The sequence below is a fragment of the Chamaea fasciata genome, unplaced genomic scaffold (genome assembly GCF_029207755.1).
Source record: "Chamaea fasciata isolate MVZ Bird 193981 ecotype frontalis unplaced genomic scaffold, bChaFas1.0.hap1 SCAF_1, whole genome shotgun sequence".
In the NCBI taxonomy this organism is placed as follows: Eukaryota; Metazoa; Chordata; class Aves; order Passeriformes; family Sylviidae; genus Chamaea; species Chamaea fasciata.
This window is the reverse complement of record NW_027094086.1, coordinates 92,236,279-92,261,097: the sequence shown is the minus strand read 5'-3', so window position 1 is coordinate 92,261,097 and position 24,819 is coordinate 92,236,279. Positions and strand designations below refer to the sequence as shown.

At 40.6% G+C, this 24,819-nt stretch overlaps 1 long non-coding RNA gene across 1 annotated transcript; it reads right to left on the bottom strand.

Annotated features, from left to right (window-relative positions):
* Positions 1-20,095: 20,095 nt before the first annotated feature.
* Positions 20,096-24,231, bottom strand: LOC136293042 (uncharacterized). Its single transcript, XR_010722071.1, has 3 exons — positions 24,215-24,231; positions 23,263-23,325; positions 20,096-20,115 (listed from the first exon to the last, which is right to left on the bottom strand). It is a non-coding gene; the product is annotated as an uncharacterized lncRNA (long non-coding RNA).
* Positions 24,232-24,819: the final 588 nt, after the last annotated feature.

The following is a 24,819-nucleotide window of genomic DNA, read 5'->3' as shown; positions in this document are numbered from 1 at the left end:
TGTAAGAAATTCAAGTATTTGTTCCACAGAGGCTGAAAGTACCCCAGTAGCTTCAGTGTTCTCAGCAAAAGAACTCTAAGCAAGTCAGTAGGAAACCCTGGAAATGGAGCTTGAATTTCTCACGCTAATAGATACAGGACATTTCTACAACCAGGAACACAACCTTTGGGATTCATGGGTAAACATCTGCATATTCAACACTGAGCCAGCCTGAAGATTATTTAGGAGATAATGTTAGGAGACAACTAGCGTTGAAAAGTACCTGCAGCTAGTCAGCACATCTTGCTTTAACACCTGTGGCTAAAAGAGAAAAGAGCATTTATGCATAAAACATCAGGATTACAGAAGCATAAGTTTATTCAAAACAGCCAGTGCCAAAGTATTCAGACAAATAACCCCCAAAAATTCATTTAATAAAAAAATCAATGCCAACAAAGGTATTAAAGTCTAAAGTAACATAGGCTGGGGTTTGTGAAAGATACTGCATGTTTCTACGGGTTCCCTAAACCATATCTATCCTGGAGGCAAAAACCTGAAACCATTAAAAATACATAAAAATGAAAACAATGCCTGGAGGGCTTCCCAAACACCCATGCCCTCCACAGTGTCCTCACTGCATCTCCTTAGCTGACAAAACCTGATTCTTCACCAGTTCTCCTGGGAACTTTCAAGTTCTTCTCTGCTTAGACTTTGGCATGGGTTTCAATGCCCAAGATGTCAACAGGGCTTATCCATTCGGGTCTGACAGTGTTCCCTACTTCTGTTTCTTCCCTCTGTTCTTCTAACAAAGAGCAAGTACCACAGTATTGTCTGCCTGCCTGAATTGTAAGTGGACAAACTTCAAAGAAAAGGAGTTTTAGAGCTATAAATGGTCTCTCTACACAACTCTCCTACCTATTCCCTATGAAAAGACTTTAGGAGCTTCAAGCTCCTCAGACCTTTCAGTAAGGTTTTTACATGAGGAAATAGCTTCTTAGCAACTCCTTTGCCCTGATCTGAACGACATTTTAAATTCTTTGTAGTCCTTCTGCTTTCCAGTAAAAACAAAACAAGCTGTTCAACTTCATTGCAGCCTGGCAGTTAATAGCTCCTGTATTGTCTCTTAATCACACTGAAATATCTGTTGAAGGATGTATCATTGTTTTAACTTCCTGCTAGCTTTTTTCTTATACAGCCTGCCATTAAACTAAATTAACTGTATTCATATTGTAACCATAACTTACAAGATTTTTTTAAAGAGACATGCCACAGTCCTTCTAAATCCTAAGTGGCCTAGAAAGAAGGTGAATGAGAGAAGGGTCATTCTATGTCTCAAAAAAAAAAAAAAAAAAAAAAAAAAACCAAAAAAAAAAACACCCCAAAAAAACCTAGGAGAGCATAAGGGGGAAAGGCAGGTAGGGGGTCCAAAGCTATAAGAAAAGGGTGCTTCTTTACACACTGTGTTGAGACTGTTACAGCACTCTCCTTGCTGTGGAATGTTAAAATTTACCTGACTCAGAGAATCTGGAAAATTCCTGAAAAGGAGTTTACACAAAGTCTTGCTTTGGCCCAGACAGTCCTTGAACTATGAGTCACTGGAGCCTGGGAAAATGCTGTTTAGAAATATTGCCGTACTCACCTTGCTTACACCCTTTTGTCTTTGCATTCGCTATTCCCATCACTCTGTTCCTGTGGGCGCTGCATTGCTGTGTCCAGGCACAGAGAAAGCTCCAAGCTGACCTTCTGCTCCTCACCCCCATGAAATATGGAGACCTCAAAGTGAAGATGGATCTGGCATTAAGTTGACAAGAACAGATACTACGTTAGATTTTGGCTAAAAGGCCAAGATGTGATGTGGAGGCAAGCTAGAAAGTCTGAACCAGAATGGCAGTTCTTATGGTCTCGTTATGGAGTTGGTTCATTCCTTCTCTGTACCTCTGTGTAGAAAATCAAGGACTTCAAAGTACAAAGCCACTGTTCTGTACTAACACCATTACTGGTGTAAGATGTTATTGAGTGGAAAAAATATGTGCCTCCAACTTTTTGTCCACATTTTAAAGTGCACAAGATTGTATTATAGTGCTTGATAGTTCCTTTTGTTTCCATCCTAACTACTAATCCAATTAGTTTCTTTTCCTCACTTTTCCTCACTTTTCCTCAGTTCCATAACATTTCAGCGCACCCTCCCACTCCCTAAATGACTCTCACTTGATTCCTATAAACACAGCTCTTCTGAAGCTCTTTCAATCTTAGACTCTCTGAAAATAAGAATATATTTGGCCCTTTGACATCCCCAAAGATTTGTATTGTATCAATCTGATTTTTAACGAAGAAGCTGTGGTCAGATAAAAACTAACGCCCCATCCAAAGTCTGTGATATTTGTGGAAAAGAAGATAAGCACGAACCAAACTACTTGTCCTGTTCTCTATCTATGACATATTGCTGCATCCTTGAGATTAGAACCCACATAAAAATCCTTCTGTTATTATTAGTCTGAAGGCAGCTTCCTTCACCCCCTTTCCTTACCAAATGATGGCAAATCCAGCAATTCTAGGTTCCTGAACAAAGTGACAAGGCTCAACCAGTACATCACATCCTTTTTGGAAAAAGGATTTAAACCTCCCTATAACTGTGCATAACTACTCAGTGAAAGAAACATACCCTAACACCACAGGACAAAGCAAAAACATCCAGGAACTCTTTCACCCATATGTTCACAAATGCACCTAGATTCCAGGCTGAAACAAATGGCCAGCAAGGGCGGAATGTGAGAGGGACCTGAGGTGCCCACACACTAGTGATGTTGCCAGTTAGCTGAACCTGCAACCTTCGTGTGCTCCAACCCACTTTGTGCAAATTATATAACAGGTCCATGCTGTGTGAAACACATGACTCAAAAAATGTTCCAATAACTCCCGTTCACTTCATTTTTTTTGGTACCAGACATTATACAAACAGCACCAACTTTGCACCAGATTTCTCTGTTAAATATCTTTTCAACATTCCTTTTTTGAGACTCTTCTCAACCAGACTGAGTAGAAACTGTCTGGAGATGGTGGTCACCCTTAGATAAATCCTGATAGGTACCAGATATCTGCAGTCAATATGATATTTTTATTAAATGAGAAAAGACAAACATCCCATTTAAAAGAAAACTAGTAACTTTTGAAAAAAAAAAAGGAAAGGAAAGGCTTGATGAGGTGATACCATACTATAAGCTTTTGTTGTGAGCAAACAGAATCCTATAGTTCAAAGTAATTATCTCATCAAGTTCCACCTCATTAAGATTGAAACTAGACATCATAATGAACAGTGGACTAATAATTCACCAATGAGAGTTTGGTTTTAGTCCAGCTTGATATCTTGTCTGTAATATATTTGTTGGTTTCAGCTCATCACCCCCAACTTTTCTGGACAAGATGACACACCTCTTCATTTTCTATTCATCATAAGCCTATGGGTGAACTAGTAAATTAGATTAAATTTCCTTTCCCAGTGCCAGAGGAGCACTGGGAAATTTGCATGAGCTCCCTTCCCAGGACAAGGCGCGTGGAGAAAAGGGAGAAGCAGGAATTGTCAGAGCAAGTTCAGTTTTGCCCCCTGGACCTTCTGCATTTTTGTGGAGGAGTGCAGAATGCATCAACACACCCTTTCTTCCACTCCAAAAAGATAGTGCTATGATGATAAGTGGGAGATCGCTTCAGAAATTAAAGGTGGTTACAAAATATTTTAGGACATTAAGAACTGTCTGCAGCAGGACAACTTTGTGGTAGATAGGAAATGGCAGAGTACAGATTATGGAGTCTTTAGTCATGCTATCACTAAGAGGATTAAATTTTGCTACTTTTCTTTAATATCCTTTTCCCCACTGTGACTTTTTTTTTTTTTTTGGGGGGGGGGGGGGGGGTTGGGGGGGTTTTTTTGTTTTTTTTTTTCCTCTGCACCTGCCCTCTAGATATTAGATAACCTGAACATGAAAGAGAAGAACCTTTTTGACAGTGAAGCTGAAATCCTCCTGTTTTGTCATGCATTCAAATGGGAACCAGACCAACTGAATCCTGACCTACTTATCAGACTGAAACTCCTGCTGGGAAGTATCAATAAAAAGACCCACTGGAAGGTCATTCAGACTGGTCATGGCTATTATGGGAATTGTGAAAGAGAGGGTAGCTATAGTAATAAAAATTCATTTTTATATGGCCTTATTTCTTTGGTATGTACCTATCCAAACTGTGATAACTTTCCATTGCAGTTTTCCTTTAAAATAAGCTTCCAGGTCAAGTTCCAGTGACAATAAATAAGCCTGCCTCGTTAATCAGATGACAGCACTTAATGGACCACTTAACAGAAATAGTTTCTCTGAGGGTGGCCAAGGGTCTTCACTGGCAGTAAACACAACATCGCTGAAGGCCTGACAGTGTCCCACCACGTTTACCACGCTCCTGAGAGTGCATGAAGTGATTTCTGGCTCTTTCAAAAATTATTTTTAGCCCACATAAGGTAAAATAACGTAATATCACTGGGGCTTTCACTGAAAGCTTTTTGAAGTGAAAGATAAAAGCCTCACAGCTCCAATCCAGCACAGATGCAGTGGGTAGCAAAGCAGGCTCCACACTCACTCCACAGCATGCACGTTCCTACCCAGCCTTTTCCCACAGTAGGCACAGGGAAGGGGGTTTCAACATCCCTGCAAACAGCTGAGTGCCTGGCCTCCTTCTGCCTTTTTAAAATGAGCCCCAACTGAGAAGTCTCTGTCCTGGATCACATTTTTGGCAATTTCTTCAGGGCGAGGCAAGTTGTTTCTCTCTGCAGGCCTCTAATCCCTCCCTGTGCCGACTTGACATCAAGGATAAACATTTCACGAGAGAGGCCTGTGATGAATTCCATGTGAAGGTCATGCTACCTTCTGCCATCCTTTCCCAAGTTTCCTATGACTCTATGCACTCCTTCAAATCGGAGGTCATCTCTATGGTGGTGCCAACTACTACTACAAATGCAAAACATTTTAAATGCGTATCTCTGCACTCACGTGTATTTTATATATCTATATCTATATATCTATATCTCTCGCTATATATATGAATGTAGTTATGCACATATTTTTTTAAAAATCCCCATAAATTAAAATTACAGTCTCTTAATTCTAAAAAAGAGTCATATTCAGGCAGTTGAGCATACTGAAGGGTCAAAACGAAAAAAAAAAAGGAATAAATCTCTCTCCACTTTTGAAATATAGCTGGAGGGTAGCAACCACTGAGTTAAATTCTCTGGTCTGTGTTATGTAGAAGGTCAAACTACATGCCTGTAATGGTCCCCCTTGGCCTTAAATACCTGTGAAAAAATATGGCACAGCTTTGCCTTCACAGCAGATAATAGGACATTTGCTTTACCCACCATGTCAGGAACTTGTACCTGGTATCTGCCAGGACAACAGATATTTTTATTGGTAATTTCAGATTAAAAATATTAAGTGCAGAAGTCAAGAAATTCACAGAACCAGTCAGTGTTGTTTTTAAAGGTCTTGCCTATGATCTCATCGTTTCTACTAAAGCCAATGATGTTTCCATGGCATTTTGGATTTACCAGTGACCCAGCTTCTAAACCATTTAATTTTTTATTAATATAAGTTAAAATATATTTGCAATTTATACAATTCTCACCCATTTAGGCTGAATAGAGCTCGTTTGGAAGAAGTAACCTTCAGTTTATTAGCTGAGGGCACTGTACAAGCCTCTAAGGCACAATACAGCTTCCACAGCAGGAGGCCCCTTCTTTGTGTAACACAGGTAATATCCTACACATCCCAGCTGCTCTCTATCTCATGATAAACCTCTCCCATTGGCCAAACAGACTTAGCTGGAAATGTCCCAATATCATCCATCTGTGGTTATTTTACCTTATCATTAAAACGGTCATTTTATGTTCTGTCCAAAGAGTGGTGGGACCTAGAAACAAGTAAGGTTTTGACAGAAAATCCAAATCTTGAGTTTTTTCCAATGGGGCTCTGGTAGCATGAAACAGCACTGCTGGCTCGTGATTTGGTAACATAATTTCTTGATTTTGACTGATTTTAAATACACATTACATAAATATTTATCAGCATTTTATAATTTTGCACCTAATTTTAAACACCCTCCTCCACTACTCTGCCCCGGAGGCATAAGTGTACCTCAGAAAGGTAGAACTAGACAAATAGCAAGAGAAAATACCACAACACCATATATAAACCACAAAGATAAAAGATTTTTTTTTTGTGCTTGGTGGGAAGGGAGAGAAGTGCAAGTGATAAGACACACAGGGGCCAATACTTAGTGTAAAATATCGCTTCCTTCAGATTTTTGGAAGGGGGAAAAAATATCCAAACTAGGTGGGCATGGGCTCTGTCATTTGAACAACACATTTTAAATGCTATCACTCTTCCAATTATGTTGCAGCACAAGGGAAGGGAAGACCTGCCAATAGTATCATTTCATCTTCAGAGAGTTGCTCAAAGGTATTTTTTCCCTGGATCTTGGAAGGTGACATATAAGTGTCTATTAACATAATCACTCTCAGGTCAAAATTCTTTCAGGGAGAGGATCTCCCTGAGATCCTTTGAGCATCTAATGACATCTTTGCATGAGCTTAATTTTTTGGTTATAAGCATATTGCCTGCCCCATTGTTCTTTGTGAAATAATGCTGACGAGCAGGGCAGATCTTGAAGGGATTTAGCACTTCTTCTAGCAGGATTACCAGCTCCTTGCATTCAAACATCATGAGTCAGTCTCTCCAAAATCATAGGATTTTATTAAATGTAAAAAGTAATTATGTTGTGGTTTAGCTTTTTAATTTTTTTTCCCTTTTGCTAATTCACTTTAAAAGAAAGGACAGAACTCCTGTGTAGACACTTCAACAGTATTTCCAACTATTTCTTGGCAACCATAAGGCACAGAAATGTGCTTCAGAAAATGCAAGCTAAGATTCTCGTACACTGAGGTGATAGGTACTGGAGTTTGGTGAAGATTCTTAAGTGATCCAAGCTCAGAGGGAAAGATGATGCAATTACAGAAGGGAACAACTACAAAACTCAGCTCCTCTAGCATTCCTTTAAAGTCCTCCTTGACTGTGAAAGAATTACCTTTCTTCTCTTATCCCAGCTAAGCAAATTTCCAAGCTCTTTCCACAGGCTGAGGCACTTCTGTCCCCCTACAAACACCCACAGTGCTGAGATTCAAGGAAATGGGGATATCTGATTTGCTGTTTAGAAAGCTCACTCACCTTGATAAAACAAATTTTATAGAGTTTTCTGGGAATTTGGGATAAAACTACAGGAGCCCCAGCATAAAACCCAGCAGAACTGCAGTGGCAAAGACAACCCAAACTTCCCTGACCACCATGAAGTACCGCAACATTTTTATTGATCAAAATGATGGGAGTTGCAAACCCAGGTTTGTTACCCAACCATGCAGACTGAACAGAGCAGGTGAAGAGCCTGCCAGTCCTGCAGCTTATGTGCCCAGAAGGCCACAGGTGAGGACAATACAGTGTATTAAAAATGACTGCTCACCACCAGACTAATCAATGACAACTCTAAACTGCTTAGTGAGGTTTCCATAGCAGCCTTCCCAAATGGGAGGTGCAACTTCTCAGTGCACAGAGTACCTCCTTCTTTTTGTCTTTTAAAGACTTTCTGGATTTTCTATAGACCCCTTTCTGAAGCACTAATATTTTTTCTACTTCTATTTATTTTAACCAAGTTCTACTAGTTGGGAAGACTTGATAAAAGGAAAAATTCACTCCTAACAGAAAGGAGCAATTATAGTTGGTAGGTTCTTCAGCTGTGAGCCTGATTGAATTAGAGGTCAATGAACACACTGTTCTGAGGTTGAGACAGGTTTTTTTCTTTGATTTAGAAAATTGTGCAGTTGCAAGCAGGACTTCCCCCCTCACAAATTTGTTCCACAGTCCACACAATAACTGGATGTTGGTGCCGAGTTGTTCCACACCTCTGGCAGATGCTGTGCCTTTGAGAAGGACTATTCAACAGTCCTCCTGAGCACAAAGAGGCAGGCTGTGCGAATGTATTTTGAAGACTCCAATATCATCAGCCTGCTAAGAAAGATCTTTTATTTCCCTTGTGATCATAAAAGGGCATTATTGGAGCATGGGGAAGTCATACTCACAGTGCCATTTGGAACATATTACTGACTACAGTAAAGAATGGGTATGAAAAAATAAAGAAAGTAAATCTTCATTACAAAAGGGAAAATTTTTAAACATTATTTTCAGAAATCTGAAATTGAACCACAAACTACTGTTCCAGGCCAGCTAACAGACTGGAGAGATACATTGGGAAAGCAGGAAATACTTAACCCAGTTTCACAGTCAGAGAAAACCTCAGCTTTCACTCACAAGAAAACAAACATACATCAAATCTATTGCCAGAGATGAGGAGAAACTGGAAGCACAAATCTTAAATATTCCAAATCATGATAATGACAAATCAAAAGGAAAAAATATTTATTTTTAATGCTATTTTCTTATGATTATCTTAAGAAAGATACCATCATATCCAAGATATTTTTGAAAACAGAGCATCGTGTTTCTTGTATATTCAGGACTGCATTTGTTTCCCAGGCCAAAACAGGCATTTGTTCTACATATCAGCCAAATTCCCAGTTTGGAATTTGGCCCCTCCATGAGGGCCAAATGGATTTCTCCTGGTATGTACCTGAACACCACCCAAAGCCTCCACTGCTGAGCCCTTGTGTCCTCAGTACAGTGATGCCCCCCCTGGGACATCACGTGTACACAAGACTGGCCAAGGTTAGGCTCTTCAACCACTTTAACATGGCAGGCCAGGAAGTGTTCCTGTTGGACATTATTTCATAATGTCCTGCTATTCGTTACTTTGATTTGGCCTTGCTTTAAGAATGTAAATGAAGGGCTATTTGGCTGGCTTTTTTTGCAAGGCCTGCTCCTGTTCCCCATGCCCCCTTCCTCTCTGTTTTTTTGGTATTTATAACTGCAACACTTTACAGTTGCATAACTGTAAAGTAGGGTGTCCTTCAGGATTTTCACGCATCTGCCCATGTGAAACTACCTCATTGGTAATTACCTCATTATTAAAGTCAAAATGAAGCTAACATGGATTGCTTGTGCAGCCTTGTTACTTCAGAATGTCTAAAAACAGTCTAGAAAGCTACACACCAGTAAAATGTGTTTTCCAGAAAAGGAAACAGATTTTCTTGTGTATTCCTTGCATGAGCTTTACCACCTCCCCCATGTAACAAAGCTTAATATGGCATGAGCCTTTTGTCACTTGCTTTTAACTTGAAATATGGCATGATTCTTACCATGGGAATAAAAACAAATTTTTGTCAGACTAACAAAAAGTTTATCCGTTTTATTTCTCAGAGGCTTTTTAAGACTGCAAGACCCTAACCTTTTGCTATCACATTTCTGTCCAGTATGGCTGCAAAGAACATACAGGCTCTGATTTCCAACATGTTTATACATATTCAAAAGAGAAGAAAATGGAGAAGGCAGAAGTGGGAAAAAAAAAAAAAAAAAAAAGAAAAAAAAAAAAAAAAGATTTTCCACGGTCACAAAAGCCAGTCATAGAAGCACAGCTGGGTGTCGGATCAGGATCTCTTGGCAGCCAGCCACAAGAGATGCACAACAGAGAAAAAACATTTCCTGTAAGGAAGCATTTGATTTTCAAAGCTGCATGAAATGTTCACAAGAAAACCATGTAAATGCCCACTGGATTGGGGGTGGGGAGGGGAGGATTTCATTAGTAACTGGAAGCCCTCTCTTGTTTCACCAAAAGATTTGCTCGTCACAAGCACTGCCAGCTAGCCTGAGGTGGTTTTCATGTTTTGTATCAAAACCAAGCAAACATGAAGTCTCTAGCAGTTTCGATGTGAGTTTGCTTTGAAGTTCATTTCAATGCGACACTAGTCAAACTCCACGGATAATGAAGGATTTCAGTTCCTAAAGAAAGCCCGCAATGTTTTCCTGAGTCTCTGCAGAAGGAGAGGACAGGTTTCTGTGAAGTGCCAGCAAGTACAGTGGTGCTGTAGATACACACTTACACTGCACACAGCTGCGAGGGCTGAAGACATTCCAGCTGCTTCTCCTCTCCCACACTCCGGCTGTTTGTCACCCAACCCACTGCTAGGATTTACTGCCCCAAAGGCAACCCAGCAGGCCCACATGTGCCCCCCAGCCTGCAGCAGTGCACACCCAGCCCTGCCAGTCTGAGCCACCAAAAAAGCAGTTTGAGATAAGCTGATGAATCTCTGCTGCAAGAGAGGAAGGCATGCTTGCACCATTCTTTCCATCAGCCAGGTAGGAGCAGAAAGAGATGGAACCTCTTTGACTGTGGACGAGCCAAGTGTGGATGTAAAGATACCAGCAAATCTGCTTTTCTTCTGGATTTTTTATTTCACCAGGGGGAGAGTGACAACTTTACTGTGTTATTACCCTTATAGCACTTTGCTTTTACAGTTGCACTCCTGCTCCATAAGGATTTACTACCAAAGTGTTGTAGGAGCCCTTTCCACAGACAACATTCCGCTTCTGCCACGTGCTGTACCTGGGCAGAACAGCGTGACAGTCCCAATCCTGAAACATTCATGGCCTGCGCATAGAATGGTAGGACAGAATGGCCAGGGAAGGGAGTAAAATAAAGAAATTTCTGCCAGCTAGAAAATCCTTTAAGAGGCAACGTAGAAAGGAAGAGCCTTATGAATGGATGCTAAGAGCCAAAAGAAGCTGCTTTGCAGAGCTCCACAGGATGCTCCTTCTGAGTATGGAAAACGTTTCTAAATGGAATGAGTTCTCAAAGAAGACAAGGACTGTATTAATAGAGGTGGAAGCCAACTCTTCAATACTGAGGAGGTGATTATAGGTAGGGAGAAGACAGGTCACAATAAGCCTTGAAGTAATAACAAGTAGCTTAAGTTTCAAGAGCAAGGCAGTGGGAAAGCACAGAGAACAGACAACATGGTTAAACTTAAGCGTTGGGAAAGTTATCTTTGCAGGAGCACTGGGGATTGGTATGGTACATCTGTCACATTTATGACAGGATGAGTTCAGTGATTGATCCATAAGATAACAAGAGCTGAAGTTATAACAGCGAAGTTGTAGTAGTCTGGGTAGAGTGAAAAGGATGTATTGCATGGCATGCAGAATGAAGTTACAAGACTGAGTTATAAATGAAAGGGATGTCAAAAAGAGTGAGCTTAAAAGAGGAGGAGGAGGTGTTTCAGATTCACATCAGTCCTAATGAGGAAGGTGTATGGCACTCTTCATGCAAAAAAAGACAGTGTGCCTTGGTCATACAGGCTTTGCTGTGGCTTGCCACTGGAACACAATAGAGCCAGAGGAGTTCTGTGTCTCTGGGGCTGAACAACATTGTCTGGCTTCAGTGCCCACAGGGATCAAAGAAGGATAAGGGTGGAGAGAATCATGAAATATAAGAGCAGAGACAGTGGCACCTTGAGGGGCCACAAAGGCAAGCTGTTATGGACAGTATGAATACACAGTTGCAGAGGAGAGGTGTGGAAGGTAGGCAAAGGAAGGAAGATGGCACCTGTGCTCACTTTCTCTTGTGAGAAATTTGCAGAAATACACAAAGGACCCGGTCCAAGGGGCCAGTGTCTAAAAGACTGTCAGCAAAAATAAAAATGCTTTACCTGTATAATGCAATTTATACCTGTAAAATGCTCCTTATGTAAACTTTCCTTAACCCTGTGGTTTAAAACTGTATCTCTCTCAGCACTCCTTTTCTGCTACAGATATACCAACATACAGGACAATGTCCTGTAGGATGGACACTGCATTAAGGGCAAAGCTGCACCTCTTAACAGCTCAGCACTAACACTTCCCTTGCCAGTGTTCCTTACATACAACCAACAAAACCAGAATGTTCCTCAAAGTGATTCCCCATTTCCATGGTTTAGCGGCACAGGAGTGGAACCATCACAGTCCTGTTCCTGTCACACTTGTAACAGCATTGCTCTGTCACAGGCTATGCCCCTGTGCCTCCACTGTGCTGGAGTCCTTGGCTTCCCACAGCAGGGTGGCCAGGCCATGTGCTGAGAGAAGGAAGGCAGGCCCTGCCACATCTCTCTGCCTTCACAGACATCCCTGGTTCTGGGTGTGTTTTCGCCAGTTCCACTGTACGTGTTCCAGCCAAGGAGCTCCATGCCTGGAGACCTGGCTTGGAGGCCCTTGCAGGCACTCTACAGCTCAGGAGTTCATTAATGCTGTGATTAATCTGGATGCCAAGCACATGGTAAGTCAGTCACATAATATTAAGCTGAATTGTTGGTTCTCTGCTTTAAGAAATAGGGCTTCCAGCAATTTCTCCTCCTCGGATCCAGTGCTGTTCCTGTTTTACGAAGTTCCCTGCCCCATGCTTACTGCAGCGTGTTCCCAGCTAGAAAAAGCAGAAAGGGGAAAACAACAGCTTCTGTGAGTAAATAGTTTGGATGCCAAATATACAGGTTGCATGAGATTTTATTCACCTCTTGGTGGAAAAAAAAAAGAGAAGAAAAAAAAAGATGAGACTTGGATAAAAAAGTCTGAGAACAGAAAGTTTTTACCTCTTAGAAGAGTTACTTGTTTATAAACTTGGATCCACACTACTCTTAGGTAGAACACAAGCACTTGCGTTATATGCATTTATCTGCACCTTGGCTCATGGTTCCCCAGCAGCCAGAACCCCATTCCCCCAAGTTCTTCTGCTACCTCCTGCAGCAAAATGGCACCAAATGACACCTGGTTATACCCAAACTCCAATTTCTGCCATGAGGGTAAGGCAGAAGTGCCAAAGGCATTGTGCTTATGTAGGACAAGAGATATTTCTTTGGATTGCCTTGTATTTTTGCTGGGGTGTGAAACAGAAATCTGTCCATGCCTGTTCTGCATCCTGCTGTTAGAAGGCTGCTCAATAATTCAGTTATCTCTCCCCAAAGGAGGCTCCGCTGGCCTGCTGCTTGCTCAAGCCAGTTACTGCTGCTCAGCAATGAAGTCTGAAGGGCCACAGACTTCCAGGGGCCCCTTTGGCACCAGCTCTTTTGTATTCCAGTGGCCAGCAGCAGCTCCTTAACTCTTTGACAGCCAAAGCTCATTATCATTTTTATATAATTAAACAGTGCTGTTCATTCTCCTCAGTAGATTATCACAGCAAATTGATGGTTATTTGAAGGAACTGCCACAATAGGAGACAAAACACTGGCAACAGATAAAACAAAAGGATGCACACAAAGCTCTTTAATTAAACTCCATGAAGGGATATGAATTCTAGCAGAGATTTTAGTTACCCTGCTGAGTCTCTTTCTGATTAGCTACAATGGATCTGCTGGCTTTCCTAGTATCCATCTGTACTGTTGAAAAGAAATTTATTCTGGCTACGGAAGATGACCTCAAAGATACCAGTTGTGGATAGTCTAATAGTTTATTTATCTTGACAAAGTGGTTCTGAGTTCTCCTAGATGTACTGAAGTGAAGAACCATCCTCTTTATATATGTGTTAATATGTGCGCACACACACACACAGAGATAACAATGCCCCACACAAGTAACACTGAAAGGCTAACAAGAAAGCCAAAAGAGGTTTGAAAATTGTGAGAGAAAGGATTTTTTTTCCCCAAATTTCTAAAACTTCTGACCACCACAATTACTTTTTCTTCTGGCATGCGTCATTTGTTTCCCCCTCATCCTGCCCCACCTCCTTCCCTCCAGCATCCAGGTGCAGAAACTACAGTGAAGGCTAATGGATGGGACAAGGAAAAAAAAGTCATAGGATATATACTGTAAGGCATATTAATAACAAGTTAGGTTGTCACTTTGAAGTCTGACTTTCTTTCAAAAAATTTAAAATAAAAATAAAAGGCAAAAAGAAGAGAGAGAACAAGAATTGAAAACAGATCTGACATGGAGCATTTGTAAGAGGCAGTGCCACAAAACCCTTTGGGGCTTTCCACTCAGGTCATAAGGGATGTAGCTCAAATCTTATTGGTCCTTAATCCACAGGAAATTGACAGCACAGTTCTCAGTGACTCAGTGTGGAATAGTGCTGCAGTGCTCATTACTACTGCAGACCTTTAATCAGAATATTTTTCGTCACATGCACCCTTTTGGCTCTACAGAGCCTATTGAGACAATAGACAATTTGCACATTTATCATAATTAATTACCTGACGGCACAATAAAAGCCCTTACCATCCAGTGTCCAATTCAGAGGAATGTATTTGATGGAACAAGGCCAAACTATAAGATGCACATGCACAGCCGTGAAGCACTCATGAGAAAGGGTTGTTGCTCCCTGTGCTAAACGTGGTGCAGGGGTTTTTCCCTCAGAGCCCCAGGAACCTGGGTGGATGATAGACCTCTTCCTTATCCCTTATGGAGCTCTGAAAATATCCCAAATCTGCCTAATTTATACAACCTAGTCCTCAGTGTCCTTCTCAGTTGCCAATACCCTACTGTGAAGGCTCCATTAAATCTTTTATTTATTTGTCCATAGAGGCCACTGAAGAATGTCACAAGGTATTTCCTTTCCAAAGTAGGTTCAGCTAAACACGAATGAGGCCCTAACATTATTCTGGATAAGGGTGAGTACTCGTATTTTTGCCAGACTACTGACAGGCTGCAGGGAATAAATATTCCCAAGCTTGACTTCTGACCACCTTATGTGCAAGTAGGTGCAGATTTGTTACAGTCATGACTTGGCAGTATTTTGTGCTCATTCTTTGTAATGTCACATGCAAATGAACACAAAGTTGAAAACAATGGGGGGAAAAAGTATCACACCGATTCTCCCTGCACAGGCCTCAACCTCTGCTGCCCCACCGAGCAAGCTAAAGTCTAAGGCCAGATTTTTTCTTTTTCATTATAATTAAATAGTAATTAAAAATGGAACGCTCTAGCACAGTTCTGGCAGTGAGATTTCATGCTAGCATTGAACAGTAGGTTTACTGGTAACTCAGACAACTGCACACCTTCCAAAAATTCTCTATAGCCTAATCATTTCCAAAGATGTCTGTCCTGAACTGTGTCCAGAAACAGCTGAACAAAAGAATCTGGCCAATTTCAAGTACCACTAGAAAGGACCAATATTTTCCCACTATGAAAACACAACTCAGGAGGATCTACTTCTCTTTTTTTTTTTTTTTTTTTTTTTTTTCTTTATATTCACATACAATTCTTCTGACAAAACTAAAGTTGATTTTCCATTTGATTCAGTTTGGGTAGAAAATACATTCCTCAGCTGTAAAGCTGGTAGCACTCTGCTGACTCAAAACTTAGCAATTCTGTTCAGGTATTCTGCACAGACAAAAACTCTACCTCACCCCCAAATGCCCCAAGTGCATCCAAGGTACGCTTGTAAGGCTTGGTTCCTTTGCAGCTTCTGTCTCTAACTTCTTATCCTCTATGTTACTAAACTGTTGGCACCTCCTGCTTCATTGGATTATAAAAGTCCAATGTCTGAATGAGGCATTTTAGCATTTTAGCACTATTACTGTAAACATCTGGAAGCCAGTGTGATGACTGGTTACTTGTATTTATTTAAGTGTTCCTGTGTAGCATCCAAAGTCCGTTGACACCCAGCAGGACTGCATTCTGCAAAATGCTTTAAAAGCAAGCAGAAAGCAGGTTTCTGTTGCTGGCAGCTAATTCTTTTGAACTTGGAAAATGATAAGCTAAGTAGTACATCTCCGGGTCACAGCAACCTTTTATAATAGCATAATCTAGAAGTGTAATTTTCTCACATCAAGCAGTTTGAGGAAGATGAATCTGCTTCTCCATCTATTTCCAAGTGTTATGAAACCATGATAAAGAAACAAGCCAATAGAAGCACATAGCCCAAAAACATGCTTGCAATCTGGAACATCTGAGGACATATGCATAATGTAAGCCACACACTTCCCAATATAACATTGAAAACAAAGTTACATTGCTGAAAGAGCTAATGCAGCAGATGACGTCTGTGACCAGTGGCCCCGGCCTTCCTCCTGGACAAATCTCTTACTGCTGTTGAGTATTACAAAATCCCTGAGCTGTGAAGGACAGTGATTGTCCCTGGGACCTCAGATTCTGTGGGATGCTGTTAACAAGTTAAATACATTAGGTGTTGCAAATTCTGAAAAGTGGGATTGCAATGTATTTGCCCAAGAGGATTTTCCAGAAGGAGGTTTCAGTATTGCACTGCAATGGGGTTTGAAGAAAGGGTCAACCCTGTTGTTCTGTTAGGTTACATATCTTTCCAAGAGTGAAAAGAAGGGCAAAAACAGTTCAGAAATTATATGATGAGGTTAGTTTCTTCCAGCTATAGCACATCAGGCCTGTGTGCTTTAGCTAGGTGAAAGACTGTCTGAAAAAAAGCACTTTTGGGAGGCTTGTTCAGTAAATTGTTTTTCCATGTCTTTCTGAAGAAGAGTTCGTGGTACTTCGCAAAAGTTGGCATGGAACTCCCCAGGTACACTGATACATTCAGTATGTACAGCTACAAGAGCTATGGAAAGCTTTTTTCTATAGGAATTTGAGTACCTGAGGCAACAACACTCCTCTAGTTTGGAAACTAAGCAGACACTTTTGTCTGTGTTTGCTCCTAAGGGAAAGTAATGTGATCATCATAAGGCTGTGAGTTACATCAATTTTAAAAGATACTGCTTTGAATTAACAGAAAAGTGACTAGGAAAATTCTTCCTCCTGGAAATCTAGTTCCCAGCTGATTATTTATGTGTTGATAGTCATTCTTTCCAAGTAAACAAAGAAATAAGCTCTTCTTATGAGCCAAGTGAATCAACATTACTGGAATGAATATCATTCTCTTACATCAATTGTTTTTCCCCTTCCTCCAAGCCCTTAAGAGAAGGCCAGAAAACCCACCTTAGAAAAAAAAATTGTCTGCAGTGACCTTATAAATTAAAACAACAGCAGTGATAAAATTATAACTAGAGAAGGATTTAATCTTTCACTCAAAAACATGCATTAGAAAGAATTCTATTACTCTAATGTATATCTGCAAAGAAGAATTATGAAAATATGCCCTTTCTGATGGGCTAAAGAAATATGAGATCAGCAGATGTATCTGCAAATACATATAAATTAGGATTTTTAAAAAAACCACTCTGCATAACAGTTCTGGTGTTGCCTCTCTACCCCAGGATTGCAGTCAATGTAGGAATCCTTGAAACAGATAAATTCTATTTCCAAATAAGGGGGAAACAGGTCCTCAAAACCACTTTGCTGCAGTGGAATTAAAAGGGCCCACTCAGTCCTGTCATCAGGATTATGTCATTCTGACAACGATCCCTCACCACAACTGCTTTCTGTAGAGTCTCAGGCTGAGTGCAGACACTGACATGTCACTAGAACTCATCCAACTGTGTTTTACGTAGATACCAACCAACCACCATAACAATGTAGTCTGTTTGTGAGTGATTTTTCATTGTCTGCAATATGAAAGTCAATAATGGTCCCAGATATTGGTAAAGTGACATTTCTAGTAGACACAACTGAAGGGGGAATTCCCACTGCAAAAGACGCAGGACAACAGAGAGAAGTATTTCTCCTCCTAAGGCTAAGGCTAAGGCTAAGGGTGGGGGGTGAGGGGTGGAGACTGTCCTTCCAAAATCTTAGGCAATTATATGGCATTTTAGGAAGCCAAACTTCTTAGCATGGTTTTGCTCCAGTTCTAGGACAGCTAATTATGAAGGACAATACACAGCAGAAGCCATCTGTGTAATTGAAGGACAGCACAAAGCTGTACCACAAAGTATGTGGTCAGAGCAACAGGCAGTAATGTAAAATACATCAGGAAGAGTCTTCATTTTCTATTTGAAATGTAAGCAACTTAGAAGTCTGCCAAAATTCCATAACCATTGATCTTCTGTGAGGAACTGTTTCAGCCTAATACAGAACACCACCAGCAACAGCCAAAGCAAAGACCACCAGCTCACCAGCACTACTGTGCCTTTTCATAATATCTGATCAGCCTGCTGGCTGCTAGATAAGCCCTTATGCCTTTGACAACTCCTGTTTTTTAAATGGAAATAAAAGTCATCTTTATAGCACTAAAATTAAAAATCCATATGCTCCTCCACAGCTTACCTTCGGCCTCACCCTAGGCCCAGACTCCTGCAGAGCTGTAGAGACCTCTGGAAGCTCAGTTTCACCCCATCCCAGCCCAGCCCAGCCTCGGAAATGTGCTGCTCCCCAGCCTGCAGCTCCACACCCACAAAACTCCAGCTCACCCACAACACACACGGAGAGCAGCGGGCACAAGAGCATAACTGCATTTCTGTAAAAGATACAAGGCTTATGGCAGTCTCAGGTTTTTAGGTTGGCTGTGGAGGGAAAAATGATACCTTAACTGGCACTAAGCCTACAGGTACAAAGCAGCTTGACATATTTTGATCCACCAGAATGAATACGTTTACACAACTCAGTGCTTTGTGTTTTTACTGTACCACCAAAACACAGCTAGAGAGTACACAAGTCTTACCGACTCCTTATCTTGGAAATCTATGTGTATTTCATCCAAGTCCTTTAAGCACCCACTCAGTGTGTGTGCAATCCTGACCTCCCAGGACTGGTGATATTTGCACACCACAGAAACAATGGAGTCATTTGTCTTGCAAGCAGGCCTGGGCAGGGGAGACAGCCCTCTCCCTCAGCTGGCCCCAAACAGGGCATTTGTTTCAAAAGACTGAATTTCAGAGCCTTTAGAAAAAGACATGGTGCTGCTGCTTGAACCTTATTTTCCTCTTTCTAAACTCACACAACCCTTCTCAAGCCACTGGTTACAGAATGAACAGGAGAAAGACAAAAGTGTATCGGAATACATATACAAGCAGTGTATATAGTCTTTAGTAAATTCAAGCTAATCCAGGGGAAAGACTTGCAAAAAAAAAGTAGAAATTGTTAGAAATAGCAGGATGCCCACACTACTCCATTGAGATTACTGATTATAAACTGTTGGTTTTTTCCTGGTGTTTCACAACGTAAACATCTAGTCATTTGCTTTCCACATGCTTTGGGACCACTGGACAGACTGTCAAGCAAAGACCATTGCTGTTCTCACATATTTCCATGAAGCTCTCACTAAAAGTCATTGTTTTCCTATATGCTCACAAAAAACAAATTTGCATTTAATATCAATCTGGCACAAGTACAGTGTTTCCTCCTTTACATGAATTAGGCTATTTAAAGATGTTTTCATCAAATGCATGATAGGAACTTCTGGATTGTACCCCTTGAAATGTTCTGCTGAATTTTTGCTAACATTCAGTCACAAATCTCATGGGAGCCTTTAATGGAAGTTAACATTTTTTTCATGTGTCACATTGCAAGTCTTCAAAGCAGAAGTTTATATCAAACTCTTAATGTGACTTTAAAGCTCACAGTCCTTTTCTAGGTATCTGCTTTATGTTTGCTCACATTGCTGACTGCCCAGAGTTTGGCTGGCTCTGACCAGATCTAAGCACGAAGGCAAACTGAAATGACGCAGAACTTACTTCTTTCCTCCTTTGAACTTCCTTAACAAATAGAAATTTAACAGCCTGTGCATCAGGAAAGTAGGCAAAAAGAGAAAAGAATCCCCAAAACCATAAACAACCAAAACCACCCACTCTCATGCCAGCTGTTTTTTAAACTGATTTCTATGGTTAACAAAAGAGACAGATTGGGAGTCATGAAAGATGAAGCCCGTTCTACCCACATGAACAGCACTTCCTGGAGCCCACCAGCAAATTGAACTCACATTATAAAAAAAAAAAAATAAGGAGAGAAAAGAAAAAAAAAAGTTGTATTAGGTATGTACCTCTACATATCAAAAAGGAATTACTGGCCTAAAGGAGAGATCAGGTTGACAGCAACTTTGTATGTCCTTTATGTTCCACTAATCCTGAGCTGAACAGAAAAGATCACTGCAGGAAACCCTATAGTTTAGCAACATCCTGCCTGCTCTATGGGCCATGACCTTGGCTCTGCAATTCCCAAGCACACCTTACCTTACAGCTTCAGAGCTGTGTGGAGGCCTTCAAACAACAAGTTTATGGTTCTGCTCCACAATGCTTGCACAACAGTGATGTGTTTTCAGTCATGTATTTGCATGTCAATGGCATGCCACTGCAACCTGGGAATGGAAATAAAGTGGTGGAGTAAGGACCTTTTCAAAGTTCTACCAGCAAGAGGCACTTCAACTGGTAAGACTCACAAAATCCTCTCTGGCAGTTCAAGGTGACGTAAATCAGTCCTTGCCTTGCAAAGATGCTCGCAGCAACATGAACCATCCCAAAATGAACCCCACCAAAACACTGTTTCAGTCAGATGAGCCACCCAAACTTCCCTTCAGGCAGTCTCATGGCAGCACTGCTGGTGCAAGCAAGAGCTGTCAATGGAAGGATGCGGGACAGAAAGGCAGCATCATTATTTTTAAATCTCTTTGGGCCACTGTACTCACTTCCTGAGGCAGCCACATTGATCCTCCTTTCTGGGACATCAGTTTCAGCCTATAGGAACTATTGAGACCCAAAATTTGTTTTTGTAAGAGTACCATGTGAGTTGCAGCCATTCTATTTTGAAATAAAAATGTTTAATCTGCCAAGAACTAGGAGGAAACATAACACCCCCCCCCCCCAAAAAAAAAAAAAACCCAACAACCCAACCCTCCAAAAAAGTGTCTTTGTATTATTTAAAACTTATCCCATCTTGACAATTACATGGTGTGGAAAGAACTGCCTATAGCATTGCTCTTCCATAAGGCCAAAACTTTTGCTTTCCAACCAACTATGAAGTGTCTAAGAAAAGAGAAGTTTTATGCTTTCTTTAGCCATCACACCAGCTTGTTCTTACTGCCTGAAAGATGACTAGCATGTCTAGATAACTGAACTCTGATAATTAGAAAATCAGACTAGTTAGTGAACTGTCATTTTCTTAAAACAAGGAGACCTTGTCAATTCTACCTGTCAAGTGAGTTTGGACAGATTGATAAACATTTCAAGAAAACAGAATAAAACCTGCTCTCTCCACGAAGCAGACTTTCATTTAATTTCTTTGCTCACAAGCACACGATAAGAGAGCACAGCACAAGACTTTCCACAGGACCAGACTTTATTACCAAAACTATTCCAGGTCTTTTTCTCAAGCTACTGCTGTGAATGGGAATGGCTTGAAATTCGGTTTCATGGATTTCCTGGCAGATAAGATAGTATTTATGAGTTGCCTTCGCATTCCTACATTTGAAGCAATATGAAGTATGATTGGCAGCAACCCAATTTCATTATTCTTAGATGAGTCAATAAGTGTGGAAAGAGAAATGAAACGGGCAGCCAATCAACACACACACACAAAAATCAGATATTCTGAGGCCAAGAAAGTATTTATATGCTGATGACTGAACTTTTGCAGCAGTGTCTGCAGCAAGAACAGGAAATATACTATTGAACCCTCTTATCACAACAACTTTGATGTGAAAGGCCTGAAAAGCTCATTCTGCCTGCTGTGATTCAGAGAGTCAGAGGTGTAATCCTGGATCTCTGCAGAATGCAGTCACAAGAGCTTCTGAGCTCATTAAAGGGCATCAGAAATCCAAGGGTCCTGTAGGACACATGGTAAGTAAATGGCTTTCAAAGACTATGGAAAGAAACACAGGTGACAAGAGGCTGACCCTGGAAGCTCTGCTGCTGTTTTACATACAATGTGTATATATATATATATATATGGCTCATCTACCTCTACAGTGGTAGACGACTGCTGCTACACAGGGAAGAGGTCCTCCCTCCATCCTTCCATCATGGCATGAAAACTTCTTATACTGGAATTTTCTGAACTCAGAACCTACAATTTACCATATCCTTTCATGAGTATTTGTGTTGAGGCTTTGAGACAGGCTCTTCTTTACAAAGTTTAGGAACTGCCTCTTATCTGCTGCTTATCATTTGTTTTTCTTCTTGCTCTGCAGATGTTGTGGAGGACGTGGTGAAAGCAATGTATAATACCGTCCTGCAGCAGTAATTCTTACAGCAGACATATGCTGGGACAAGGCTATCAAATAAGCTGTGTGTCTGACTTTAATGACACTATAAATTGGTAGAAACCAAGAATTTATCAGTGGATTTAGATTAGCTTACTTCAACAATTTCTACTATGCAATACTGGCAAATCTGTAGATAGAGACAGTAAATATATTAAATTGGTTGCCAGCTAGGCTTGATTTTCTTGATACTCCTGGTAGTATTTCACAAACCAACTGAAAACTTCCAGTTTAGGTTCAAATCAATATAAAAATTAATCCTACCCCTCCTACAAGTAATATGCTGGTTGATGCAGGCTTACAGGGCATGCTAAAAAATGCAAACAAGTTTGATCCTAAAACCAGAAACATAAGTCAATTCTTTTTTACAGTATTATTTCAGTCAGATAAAATAAAAAAGCTTCAGGAACCTGAGTATGTGTTTCCAGAAAAAAAAAAAAAGCCAAATAAAACCAAATCAAAACAAAGTGTCTCTTTAGAGTAGCATAGGGAGGACCTATGGAAGTACAGGAGGTTCAGATTTGTTCTAAATAATTTCCTTCTTGCAGATCCAAAGCTTCTATCTGCTGTTAGGCTCTGTTTTATCCTTCTGCTGGAGAATGTCATTCAGATTGCCCTTTTCACCAACTAAACAACCCAAGCAGGACAGAAGCAAATTAATGCTGCAGCAGCATGTCCAAGCTGCTATCTGTCTTTTCTAAATTTCCTTAATATTACCATAATACTTGGAGATTAAGCTGTCCCTTGAGTGTGAACATCTTTCTCTCTGCCACTGGTTATCTATACAGCTGACTTGGTTACTTGCTCTCTTGTTTCCTCTTGCAGTCTTACACTAACACTCATGTCACATACAGCCCTTTGTAATCTCTTGTATAGACTTCTTGTAATTGGTGATTTCTAGATATTGACTTTTATAGCTCATAAAGCCACTAGTGGATATCAAATTTAATATCTTCAGTTGACATCAATGATGTGTTTTATCTCTCACTCTGAATTATAGCTTTTCTGGGGTTTGCAAGTTCAAAACTAATACAGCACAGCAGCAGAAGCCTTTTAATCCTGCTTATTAGCAAATGGGAGTTTCTGACATAACCCAAAGGCTCTGGCAGACAGACAGCACACAGCTGAAGGACAGACACTGCAACACAATGGCTTCCTAGCACTGATACTCCCGGCAAATGAGCTCCACTGGAGAAGCAGTATTCTTGTTTTCAGGGAAGAAGCCACCTTACTCAGACTAATACTTACCCTTCTGAAGACATGTCATCTTCCATAAAGCAAAATGAGGTGCTGATAGCTTGGTTGAAGCAGCTGGAAGAAAGGGTAAGAGAGAATGCAAGCTCGCAGTGGAATGGAGGTATGTAAAACCCAAACAAAAAGCTAAAGCTTGCAACCACTAAGGAGCATGCATTATTTACTGCATGCCACTCAACTGTCTAGGTTTCTTAGCTGGACACAGTTTACCCACTTCCCCTACCAAGCAGCAAGAAATGTAAGGTACTGACAAGTAGGGTGAGAGGGGACAGAGTTGGGATGCCCTCCTCCATGAAACTGTGTTTCTCTGGCTGTGGCACCAGTGTGGTAGGACAGACTACTCCAACACAGCACAGGAACCGAGGTTATGAGCACTTGGGAAGGCTGTCTGTGCAGCAAAGCCTTCCAAGCACCATTAAAGTTTTATTTTTCTGATTATACTGTAATGATATCCTAACCCTGAGAAGACAAATTTCTCATCATGTCATGATTTCATCACATTAATTTCTCTCAGATCCCCAACTCTTAACTATGTGCCAAACAATCATGGCCCCTTTTTGGTGTGTTTTATCATCTCCAAGCTTCTCCTGTAATCTGTAATCCATTGCCAACTAACATTTGTACACCACTCCCCACAAACACTACAGAGGAAGAGAGCAGACACAATATTTTACGCTCACTTAAGCACAACTATCCTGTTTTGGCACTCAAAGACAGATGGGACATTTAGAGCATGTAAGCTGTAGGCACAAATCTGCATTACACTGGTCACCAACGTGGAAATTCACCCCATTACCTATAACCATGCAGGGCATTAAGCAAACCATGCAGGGCAGATTGTCCTCTATAAAACATCATGTTAAGACCACTTTTTAAGAAGAATGGCTAAAATTGCTAAATATTTTCTGACAAAATAAAGATTGTTGAAAGGATATGCAATTATTACTCTTTCTCTGTTCATGGGACATGACTGGACAGCATGAATGATCCAAGACATAATCACAACTTCCAAAGTAAGTGGGGACTCTGGGATACCAGCAGTTGCAGTGACATGATTTTTTTTCTTCTTTTTTTTTTCTTTTTTTTGGGGGGGGTATCGGGCTTCTTTAAAATGAAAATAGACTATTCATAATTCATCTCCTTTCCATCAACTCAAGAACATTCCTTTAAAGAAAAAAAGCATTCACTTGAATGTTAAGAGCATGCATGAATCAAATTTGGAGCTAAAGATATTTAATGATATTTGCACAAACACTTTCCAGCAATGACTCTGATTTTAATTATCCAGTGGATGAACTCTGCCTGTGAACAAGTCAAATGGTATTTTGCAGCCAATTCCTAACTCCGTGGTCCATGTCTCCTAGATCAAACTTGCTTTGCAGCTTTTGCACAAATATTTTTCATTTTGCACCCTAGTTTTACAGCCCCTCAAATTTTTCCTCTGCTTTTTCATTTCTAAACATTCTTTTTTTCTATCTATACAATCAACCACAGTGCACACAAAATATAATGTGGGATATAAAACTGTGAGAATAAAATCTGGGAAAGTTG